The following is a 12,795-nucleotide window of genomic DNA, read 5'->3' as shown; positions in this document are numbered from 1 at the left end:
CTTCCCCGCCCCCCGATCGCTGCCCCACCCAGCCCAGCCCAATCCCCTACCTGCTTCAGCAGTCCAGCTGGCATAAGGAGTAATGTCCCCAGGTACCAATTGGCTGGGCCCCAAAAGCTCCTGAGAGCTAGTAGCCCCAAGCTACTTCCCAGGGCAGCTTTTCATATTGCTGGGGCCAGGACAGGGCAGCTTTTTATACTGCTGGGAACAGCACAGGTGCTGGCCCTGGGCTCTAGCACCCCCTGGCTGCAGATCCAGGAGGAGCCAGCCAGGGTTATTTTGCCCCAAATGGCACAATTTGCCCCACACCAAAGTGCATGTCTGGGCACATGTGCCGAGGCAAAAAGCCCTGTCTCAAATTTGCACCACTTCTATTTGAGCTGCTGCAAGAGCACGTGCTTGCATGTGTGGACGTGCCCAATTAGGCCAGTGATGGAGTCTTTTAAAAATTTCACCCCATAATTTACTCTGGTAATCTGAAGTATTTTTTATACTTTTCACCTTTCAAGCCACTCCAATTGGTGGACAGGAAAAGGATAGAATTATTTTTAGTTATGGTCTTTCATTTTGGGGGAGACAATCTGCTGCCTGCACTGAATCTGTGTCCTGTCATCAGCTACAACACCAAACATTTTCTGTTTGTGCTGAAAAAGAGGCTGTTTTTGGTCCCATGTTTATTCAGTGATAAACATATACATAAAAATAACTGTATCATGCTCGAAATACCACAGTTATGGGTGTTGCAAGAAAGGTGCTGCAAAATTCCTTCCAGATTCATTTTGTTATTATTGTTAATCCCTCTGACCTTTCACTGTTTGCCTGTTTTTCTTGAAATCAAATTTACTTCCTTTCCATGGTAATCCTCATCAAACTACATTCAATTAACCCTACACTAAGAGCATATCATGGTCATGATCACAATTTTTGCTTTATGAAAGTGTTACCAAAGCACTATCTGATAGCCTTGCTAGATTCAAGGCTGTGTCAGCTTCTTTTATAGACACCATACTTAATTTGCATTAGACTGAAATCTATCACTTAAGTTCCCTCCATTATTTAGTAGAATTACAATTCTATGGAAAAAGCTGCCTATTCAGACAGTTATCAACACAGAGGCCTGGAAGTGAAGTGAAGAGGCCTCTGAAGTGAAGGGGATTTTGTCCATGATGCATATAGTCAACCAGATATGTAAGATAACCATGGACAAATATATATTTATTGTCAAAGAAAATGGCATTACTATTTTATACTCCCTTTTTAAATACAACATCTTTAGATTGATAATACATGAAAAAAAATATGTGAGTTTATTTTATTTTCTTCCCCAGACTTGTAGGGTTCAGGTGTGAGCTGTATCTAATTTTCTCTCTCTCTCTATCTTTGGCCCCTGAGAGACATTACACACAAGATGTGATTAACTGGTTAACCACACTTAAGTACTGACCAAGCCATATGTTCATTTAATTAATGGAGAGATAAAACAGGGAATCAGCCACAAAGTTATTGCACAAAATATGTAGTATGCCATAAATTGAATGTGTGGCCAATGCTCCCAGCTTTGGAAGCATACCAGCATGGTTCAAGACTCCAGTGCCCTCCATAATCTGGGAGCTCCAGTCAGTAGATCAGGGACTGCAGCTGGGGGAATGCATGCTCCCATGCACTCTTGCAGCTAGGAGCTTGGGTCCCGTGTGTTCCCATAACTGAGAGCCTTGGTCAATTGATTGAGGCTCCCAGAGCCCCTGGGTCCCCTATGCTCCCACAGCTGGGAGGCTAGATCAGATGGCCAGGGCTTCCAGTGGGGAGAGTGCAGGGGAGCCGAGCTTTCTATTTACTTGAATCATAATCCCCGGTGCCCCCTGCACCACCAATATGACATAATTGAGATCTGGCACATGTGGCATGTCAGGAGGCACAGTTGTTGGGATCACACATCAGATCCCATCATGCCTTGCAAGTGACAGGCCTACATTTCTCTTTGACTAGAACCCTAAGATTAAACCCACAGTTGACAGAACTGCCAGGTTAGAGCGCTCTATTTCCCAATTATATTTTCCTTCAGCTAGTCCTCCTGAATATGAACCTTAATATAGGTCTCTCTCCAGAAGCTGTCACAGCTGGCAAATTAAGTGACCAAGAACAGCTTCTTCAAAACACAGTATAATCTACTTCTCCATAGAAACATCACGGTAGACAGAAAAGAATTAAAGTAATTTTAGACCAGACTCCTGTTGTCTTACTTAATTTTGCCTTTCCTTACCAGTTTATTTAGATCCAAGTTGACCCTAGCATTCTTACCTTTGGGAGGTGAGACAGGCTGTTCTCCTACAACTGATACCTTTCTGACAGGCTAACCTTCCAATCAGCTTTCATGTGAGTCGTTCCCTAAGGTCACAAGCAGTCTTTTATATATTTCAAAGTACCTTTGTTGAAGATTTCCTGAGATTTCTAGCAAGGTTCCAGACTCTGATCAAGCTGATATATGTATTTCTGCAGAGGAAGGTCGAGAGAATTTCTCCTATTATCCATTTATGCACCAGGTATTTGAATTCTATCTGCAGCACTGATTTGGGTTAATGCAGGTTTTAAGCATTAGTGACCTTTTAACCAGCAATACAACCACCACAAAACTTGTAAAAAATAGATAGCATTCATTAAAAAAATGCGGATACTTCTCAAATTTTTCACATGGGCTCTACTAGAAATATAATCACTAGATTTAGAAAAATAAAAAACCTACTAAAAGAATAATATTTTACTGTGAATGAGTGACCTAGTTATTTAAATTTGAAAAATTACTGCTAAGCTGTGCAATAGCTACATTTCATAACATTGTTTCTCTTTTCACCAACAAGATGATGAATACAATTATTGAGATTTCACTGAAACAGCCTTTGCTAAAAACTGTGTTCTAATACTTCCATTCATATCAAACCTCTTATCCTGAAAAATGTTAAAATAAAAAAGGCCAGATCCAAATGTTCTTATATACTATTTATTCTCATCATTCTGTCACTTCTTGGACAGATCTGCTATGTATTGCGGTACAAATTACTTAAAGAAACTCAGGATTTGTACCAACTCTTGGCAAACAGTAAATCTAGTGGGTTGAGAAGTGGCACTAATCTGGGTGGCCACCTTCCCAGATGAGTGCTCAAAGGTCAGCTATTGAGGCTAAAACATCAAAAGAGTTATGCACAGGTATCTGCATGTGTACTTGTCTCCACACACAGGATTACAGGTCCAAGAAATAGAATCCCTATCTGTGCATGTGTCAACAATTCCATTTAGATGACTAACAAAAGTGCCATGTAGACAAATAAAAAGAAATAGAATTCCTCCCCTTGTGTATAGCTTATGCAGCCATTTGGGGTTTATGTACTCTACAAGCAAGAAAGCAGGTCTTCTGGTTAGGCAAATACACTCAGTCAGACACCATTCTTTGTTGCATTCACTAAAGCTAATAGTGAAAGTGATAGCAGTACTTGGCCTACTGCATTTAATGTGACCAAATATATAATAACAAGATAGACTAGGCAGAAGGTACTTTTGCTGCTATGAACAATGAAAATAAATTGCATAGTGGTTTTGTATAACTTTAGAATGAGCCCTGGGCAGAATTTAGAGACTAAGTTATTTGTTCTGACTGCTATGCTCAGTATGTCTCCGTTATATCTAATAGTAAATAGCCTGTGTAATGTGATTCTGTTAGAACCCACTAAAAGTGGAATCTACTTTATCAAAGCAAAGTGCTTATTACTAGTCTGAAGTTAGAGTTATTGATTCTTGTTCTCAACAAAGATGTTATAAATCCTCAGATAACACTGAATTTTGCAGGTCACACCAGGCCCCTCTGAGGAAACAATTCATATACTTGCAGCCCCCATCAGAGTCTAATTTCTAGTAATAATCCTTCAGGCAGCAGGAGACAATAATGGAAAGCTGCATCCCACCAAAGAGATATTAAATGACACAAGGGCATAAGTACTCAGAAAAGCACAGGAAACATTACAATCATCCATTTTCATCTTGCAGGGGACTTCTGTAGTTGTTATATGTTACGCAATAATAATAATAATAATAATAATAAAGAAACACACAAGGGGAAAAAAGTTTTTTTGAAAAAGAATAAATAGGAAAACCAGTACAGAGTCATATTATTAAAGGTATTTCTGGACTGAAGAGCAATAGGCAGGACATTAATTTTTAAAGCTGTTTTTTATGTTGTTATTATATATTATTTCAATACAGATTGTGGTGGGGGGAGATTGTAAACATTTCAACAACAACAAAAAAGCTCAGGAGAGGATAGACAGAGAGAAACAATCCTTCTGTGTAGTCCTGAGTTCTGAGACAATTATCTCACCACCAAGGACCATGTTAGCCTTTTATAGCTCCCAGTCTAATTGAAAAGGTTTATCTTCCCACAAAGAAGGCAACCATCACTGCACTATTGTAGAGTGCACTTTTAGCCATTTCCTCCTCTGTTCATTTTTGGCTGCCATCCAATAGATCATAGCTAGCTGATGGGCTTGAGTACTCTGGAGTTTTTAGCCTATTCTTCAGGGACCTGGAGAGTGTACAATTTTACCATTAAGTTGTATCATTAAGTAGAGAATAAGCCACGATGCATGTTGTGCTGTGTATCGTTGATGTGAAATATATGTTAATTACAAAGTTATTTCTTAGCTATGTCAGCAGAGATTCCTAATGGAGACATGATGTATGCTGTCAAAAGGGGTTTTCCTCTCCAAACAATATTAGTTAACCTAGCAAAAGACTTCTTACATTGTCATAGCTGTGTCCAAAATGCCAGCTGCAGTTGTGATCTTTTGAGATCCCTACTCAATATGCCTGTGCTGGCAAAACTATATAATGTGACACAGACCTTACTGTGCTAAGTATCACATGGGATAGGCCTTCAGTAAGGAATATATTCTGCTCTTAAAGCATGCCTCAGAATATTTATAACCCAGTGGACATACCAGAGAATAATTTCTTCCTTTAAATGTGTCCATGTAGCTTCCATTGGTTTACTTAAGACATTCAGATAACTAAATGAGACATTCAGATAACTGAATGAAAAATCTTACCCAACAGTATTTGAATAAAACTATTTATTTCACCTGAAGAAGGACCAGTAAGGGCATGTCTACATGTGCTTTAACAAGCTTTAGTTAAATGCACATCAATTCTAGTACTTCCAGCTGTGTATAGACAAAACATGAGATGTGTGTGTACAACACTTTAAAGTGGGCTAAATGTTTTTGCACTGCTTTAATGGTGTCGGTGTTTGCACGCCTCAGCAGCGTATTGCGCATTAATTCCAGCCACTGTAGGAAATTCAATAGCGTAATGCGCTTTAAATGACTCGGGATGCAGCAAACTAAAACTCCTTTGAGGAGTTTTAGTTTGCTGCCCCTACAGCCGCAGAGTGAAGCACCAGGCTCCATCCAGCTCTGCGGCTCTGCAGAAAGCCCTGCAGGCATCCTGGCAGCAGCCCGGGAAAGCAGGCTCTGCCCAAGAAAAGCAGCAAGCCTGATCTCCACCCCCTCTGGTACCTGCCTGCCTGCCTGCCTGAGCTGCATGGAGGCCCAGTGCTTCCCTCTGCAGCTGCAGTGTCCCCAGAACTGCCCAAGCTGGATGCCTGTGGGCAGGAGCCACCTCGGGGGGGTCACCACTGCCGCAGAGGGAAGAACCAGCCTCCCCCACCCCTTCCCAGCCCAGGAACTACTCCACCCAGAGAGGCAGGGAAGTCAGCGGGATGTGTGCACAACACAGAGGTTTAATCAGCCCTAAATTGAAGTGGTGTTTTTTAAAACCCACCACTTCAATTTAAGGCCCCTGTTTCATCTACACATGCCCTCCATTGTCCGTTACAGCAAAAGCTGTGTTAACCTGCCCTTTATTAGCCAGAAAACTCTATTAACTGGCATCCGAGGGATGTGGCAAAAGCAAAACCGAAAGTACCACTTCCGGGTTTCGCCACTGCTGAGAGCAGAGTTCTCGCTACTTCTTCGGGCCACAGCCCAAGGCAAGGCAGCCTGAGCGGGGCAAAGCAGCCTGCGCAGGGTCCCTTCCTTGTCCCCCAGCACACTGATGCTGGGGAGTGCACCAGACGGTACACATTTGATTAACCGGAATATTTGATTAACCGGCATCCCCCATTCCCAGGGGATGCCAGATAACAGAGCTTTTACTATACAAGGAAAATGCACATTAGCCTATATTAATGTGCATTAACTAAAGAGCATGGGGCACCTATACAGAGCACAGATGCTGCTCCAACACACAGGAATTCCAGTGCATCAGAGCAGCCTTGATTAATCAAGCCTGCTGGAAGTTTGCTGGATCGTGGCAATTGCTGCAATCCAGCACCCTCCTGCGTCTCATGTATCAGCATCCCCATGCTTAAAAATGGTGCTGGGACTGCTTGAACTAAAGCTCATCAAATGAGCTTTAGTTCAAGCACCTGCACTGCTATTTTTAAGTGCAAGGATTATGAACGTCACATGCCTCCTGAGGCTGCGGGGGCAGAGCAACCACCCACAGGTGGCAGCAGCGGTGGCAGCAGCAGGGGTGTGGCAGCAGTGAGCAGGGAGCTTCTGCATGCGGCCGCGGTGGTGTCGGCAACAAGGGGGAAAGCGGTGGCAAGCACCAACCAGCAATTGGTGACCACCCACAGGCACCGCCAGCAGTGTCGGCAGCAAGGGGCGGGGGGGGGTGAGCGGGGGCCACCTGCAGACGCCACCCGCAGGGGGCGGGGGGAATCTCAAGGGTTCACCACCAATCTCAGGGGGTGCACATCCACCCACGTGCACTGCCTACACGTTGCCAATGGCAAGGATGCTGATACATGAGATATGGAGGTGCTTTTTCTAATTAAAACACCACCCCCCACTCCTCCATCCCTGGAGGTTGTTTAAAAGTGACCATAGTTTTCATTGACGCTTTAATGTGCATTAGCAGATGAATGTTTTTATTTAATGTTTTGTGCATTAAAATAGGCTAATGGTCATTAAAGCTAATGCACAGGTATAGACACACCCCAGTTTTAGCTGTGAGGCCAAACCAGTCTAGAGTTCAAGGTTATATTCATGTTTAACAGAAAATCTGGATACAGATCGAATAGTACCAGAAAGGTGATAGAACATTTTTACTCTAAAGTTGCAAAAATCTCTAGAAAACAGGAATAATGTTATAAGGTATAAAACCTTATAAGGTTTTCAGTATGTCAGGACACAAGCTTGAGAATCACCCAAGACCTTGGCCACACAGAAAATAGGGTCCTTCCAGTTTTTGATTCACTTCAATGTTACAGCTGTATAGAGATTAGTTGAGATCTTAGGATTCAAATCCAAACACCAACACCATTCAAATATAGAGAGATTCAGATTTATGGCAGTGGCTCAAGCATTTCTTTCTCACCACTGACTAGAACTTAGATGGTGAACTGGAAATGGGAGTTTCAGCTTTACAATTTAGATTGTGAGTAAAGGTGATTTTAAGAAAAGTAGGAAGGGGTGGACCACATTATGAATCTTACATTAAGTCATGACTGAACTCAGAATGGTTAGGTATCCAGCATCCACCCCAGAGCCAACAGAAGGGTGTGATGGGACTAGAATTCATGTCTGTCCCCCTCTGACTCTCTAGACCAAGGGGCCATTTATACCTGGGTAGACTAGAGGCAGTCTTTGGCACAAGAAAGACACCATCACTACTGTTCCACCAACCTCTCAAAGCAGATGGTAATTAAAAAAAAATCAGTAATCACAGAAGGTGTATTGTACTTTATATAGACAACTATGTAAACAGTAACATTATCATTAAAATATCTTTAAAACACAAAGGCCTAAAAAGGCAGATATATTCAGTAAAACAGATTAAACAATAAATCTGCAGTTGCTGACACAGCTGCAAAAAAAGCCATGCCAAGTGAATAATAAATGCTTGCAAAATCACTTAAGGATGGTATAGGCAAACGTCAGATAAAATACCAGGTTTAAACAGAAAGTTTATTTAAACCAATTCCTTAAATCAACTTCTCAATAGACATAACACCCGTTCCTACACAAATATAATTTAAATCAAACAAGCTGGTTAGTTGTTTAAGATATTTTTCCTAAAAATAGAAAAAAGGGAATTAAAAAGATTTTTATTATTATTCTTTTTTAAGTCCTTGGTATTAAATCCTCAATTCTACCATGATGGGGATGGAGATAGGTAAATGAGCACTGTAATTTAAACGTAAAATATTATGACTGTGTGTTTTAGAAAATTGAATTTTAGTACAGTACAGACCATATAGAGGTCTTGTCATGCAGTATACGCCTTAGTATTCCTCTCATTTTTATCTATGCACCTAGATTGTACTCTCTCATGCCCCTACATGGTGAAGTTAAATTAAAAGGCTTTTTTTTTAACAGGAATACATTCCCTTACCAGTATTTTTCTATGCCTGCATGGAATATACTGTAGTTTTCTCATTTATACTGTAATAATTTGGTTTAATTTCCTTTTCCTACTATTCATAGTCAATCAGCTAGTACTGAATAATCCATTGCATTCCTGTCATTAAATAATTGAGATCTCACAAAATTATCAGCAGCAGGTAAATAGGATGAAGGGTCAGTACCTTTTCTGCAGATGACAGAATACTGTCGCTGTTGTATCAACTGGATATCTGTTGAAGGGTTACAGCATATGTTAATCTTTTCCAGAGAAAGACTGATGTATTACAGAGACTAGGGAATGTTTGTGTGATCTCATTACAGGAATGTGGTTTGCATTAGTTATTGTTCATCTGTCTAAATTAAGTCGTGCCAAAAATGCCAGGTAGTCTGTAATATGATACACAAGTCAGTGGTAGGTAAATTTTGGGCTAAGTACAGACAGTCAAAAAGCCCAAGTCTGAATTGATTCTATCTTCGCAGGTTAGTCTAAGCTGTGTAGACTGAATTAATAAGCAAATGAACTGCTATTCACTTTTGATTCTGGAAATGCAGCCACATGCCTGTGGTGGCTCAAGCCAAAATCCAGAGAGGTGCTTTAGCCCACCTCCCTGCTCAGCTGGACCAGACAGCTTGGGAAAAGGCTGTCCTGCCTGCCCTGTGAGGGGGTATTTGAGGAGGAGGTGCAAAGCATCCTGGGATGCTGGGGGACTGTGAGTTAACTTGAATCTGAAGAGGATATGGGAAAGAAGTTCAATAAATCAATTTAACCTAAATCAGTTATGTCTGATATTATATCCATCCAGGTTTACCTTAAACCAGTTTTGGACATTTTGAAAGTAGTTTATAGGCACTGAACTTCTGTTGTGTTACAGATTTGAATCAGTTTCCAATCACGTATGTATTGTATGTATAATTTCTGCCCCTACCCTTAATGTTCAGATTTAACCTTGACATTTCCTGACTTTGAGGATTTACTATGCGTCCTCAGTGTTCCATTAATGCACTCTTTGTATGTAACCTCCTATTCTGAAAGAATGATGAAAGGCAAGGAGTTTTATGGGTGATACTTTTTATTGTACTGAAAAGATCCTTGTTGGATGGGATATAGACAGACAGTTTGAAAGAATTTGAAATATTTTTTTTCCCCAAGTGATAGTCTGAAAGAAGTTTTTATATATCATTGTGAGATACATACATACATACATACATACACACATATATATATATATATATATATATATAAAACTTCTTTCTAACTACCACTTGGGGGAAAAATATATAGATAAATAGATAAATTAAACAAGGTACTCCCCACAACTTCAGAACCCAACTGACTTGCAAAAAATAGGTACTACCACTTTCATATTCTATAATCTGAAAATATTTGGCTATATATCACAGCAGTTTATATTATGTCCAGAATAAAAAAGCCAAACCCTTATACATATTGGGAAAAATTCACTCATCATATGCACATATAGGGCACATCCAGATGAGCCCTCACGTGCCTCTTGCAGCATCTCAAATCCCTTTGAGATGCTGCAAGAAGCAACTCTGGGGAAAAAAACATTCCCCATGCTGCAAATTTGCAGCACGGGAGCAAAATTGGACCTCCGGGGGTCAAAAAAAAACCCCCAGGTGAATAAAATGGGGAAGGCAAAGGAGACTTGGGTCCTCCACAGAACCACTCTGACAGCCAGCCAGAGTGTCTCTATGGCTAGCCCTCACCCCAGTGCTGAAGCACGCTGCCTGCCCATGCAGGGCAGGGAGTGTACCCCCCACAGGGAGCTGGACCCAGACTCCATGCCAGCAAGTAGGGGGTGGCGGGGGGAGGACACCCCCACCAGCCCCATGGGGGGACCCCCACCGGCCCCATTCCCCACCTGTTCCCCGAGCCCCACATATTGCTGTCCCACCAAGCCCCATTCCCTGCCTGCTCCCTGAGCCCCCCTGATCACTGCCCAACCTGGCCCCATCCCCTGCTGGATCCTGCAGCCCCCTCGATGGCTGCCTTGCCTGGCCCCAGCATCCCAGCACTTAAAAAAAAAACAGCCCCACAGTCTCTAGCTATAGCAGCAGCCATTGAAGCATCTTGTGCCTCGTGGCAAGAATGTGCAGGTGCTGCATGACTCAGCAGGGTGCCGCATGGTGCCCTGTGCTGTCTGACAGCTCGGAGCCACTCAGACTGCATTGCGGGGGGCTCTGCCATGAGGCCCAGGGGCCCTGATGGCCACTGCTACAGCCAGTGAGTGCGAGGTTTTTTTTTTTTAAGTGCTGGGACACTGGGGCTGGGTGGAGCAGCCATTGTGGGGGCTGCGGGAGCCAGCAGAGAATGGGGCTGGGTTGGGCAGCGATTGGGGGAGCTCAGGGAACAGGAAGGGAATGAGGCCAGATGAGGAAGCAATCCAGGGGGCTGGAGGAGCAAGTGGGGGTGGAACCAGGTGGGGGAGCATGTGAGTACTGTGGGGGGTGGTAGCCCCTGTGAGGGCTATGTGGCCCCTCTTCAGGGGGCTGTAGCCCCTGTTGGGGGGCTGTGTCCCCTGTAGGGGGTCTGTAGCCCTGTGGGGGGCCAGTCCATGAGTTGTGCAGAGGGGTTGCACCCTGCAGGGGACCCCTCCTGCCCACTGGTGCTCCGCTTGGAAGCATGCACAGACAAGTGAGAGGAAAGCAGCCCCATAGACTCTGGGCACCTTCCTGGCCAGAGCCTCCTTCTTGGTCAAGTACAGGGCCCACTTGGCCAGGGCCAGGAAGAGGTTGACCAGGAGTTCCCAGGACTTGGTGGGGGTCATGGATGGGGTGACCAAAAACAAAAAGGTGGAGAGTAAAATTCTACCAGAACCTCAGTAGAAGGTTCTGGAGGTGGAGGTGGAGGGGCTGCAGCCTGGTGCACTTGAGGATCATGTGTCCCAGGGTCTCCCTCTGCCCGCAGAAGGGGCAGGAGATCAGGGTGTTCATGACGCTCACCACATACACGCCCATGGCAACAGCTTCATGGAGGAGCTGCCAGCTGAGGTTCCCAGTGTCTCATGGGATGAGGGGGGAGTACAGACTCAGCCACTGGGGTGCCCCAGCCATGTCCCCACTGAGTAGATCCCACCACTTGGCCCCAGAAGCTCCTGAGAGCCCTGAGCTACTTGCCAAGGCAGCTTTTTATACTGCTGGGGCCAGGACAGGTGCTGGCCCTAGACTGTAGCTACCCCTGGCTGCAGATCCAGGAAGACCCAAGCAGGGTTATTTTGCCCCAAGTGGCACAACTTGCACCACAACAAAGTGCATGTCCAGACACATGTGCTGAGGCAAAGAGCCCCAGCTCAAATTTGCACCACTTCTATTTGAGCTGCTGCAAACGCATTTGCCTGCATGTGTGGACATGCCCACATAGAGAAACTTCTTTTGATCAAGAGATTAAAAAGTCAATTTACAACTGGTATCTGGAAAATTCCATCTCAATAGGTGAACATTCCTGAAAGTTAAAAATGGGATTAACACAGGAAATTATTGTGCTATTTTCACAATTCAACAAATCATTTAAGTAGCCTGTCATTCTATCTTTATGGAAAACCAAGGCAATGATTTGCTGAATAGGGATGAACTCTGACAAGAAGCAGGCTGATGCAGCTGGGACCCCCCTTTTCCGGCAGGGCTTCTAGCCATGAAGGCATCCCATGCACCTCCACAACTAGGAGACTGCAGCCACTGTGATCTCCCAGCCATGGGTGTGCTCCACACACCTCCAGGGAGGGCAGATCACAGCCATGCCCCAAAGGGCACTGCCAGGACCCAGTATCCACAGCTGCCAGGCACTGCTGGAGCCAAGAGTTCCCTCAGCTGTGAGACTCGGTCCATGTCTCAAGCTGACAGGGACTCTCGGCTCTGGCTGTATCTCATATACAACTGGCACTGAGAGTCTCCTCAGCTGCAGGCCTCTCAGTCCCAGCTGCACCATATGTGCAACCAGAGGCAAGAGTCCCTTCAGCTGGCAGAACTCTCAGCCCTAGCAGCTACAGACGGCTGGTGCAATCTTCAGGCCTTGATGGTGCACGGGGCACCCTGTGGCTGAGAGATTGCAGCAGCTGTGATCTCCCAGCCATGAGGTGCATTGTGAGCCCTGGCAGCTGAGAGATCCCAACAGCTGCCATCTCCCAGCTGTGAGGGCACAGCCTACATGTGCAAATTAAAGCTGTATAGACACCAGCTATAAAGTTATTACACATTTCAAGCAATAATTTTATAACAAGTTGAACCTTTTTAAGGTGCCATAGTTAATTTGCACATGTAGCTAGTTTAACTTTACTACACAATTACCCAGGTATTTGCATAATTCATATAATACATAGAA

This window comes from Alligator sinensis, unplaced genomic scaffold (assembly GCF_000455745.1).
Source record: "Alligator sinensis unplaced genomic scaffold, ASM45574v1 scaffold65_3, whole genome shotgun sequence".
NCBI classification, from domain to species: domain Eukaryota; kingdom Metazoa; phylum Chordata; order Crocodylia; family Alligatoridae; genus Alligator; species Alligator sinensis.
This window is presented reverse-complemented; position numbering follows the sequence as displayed.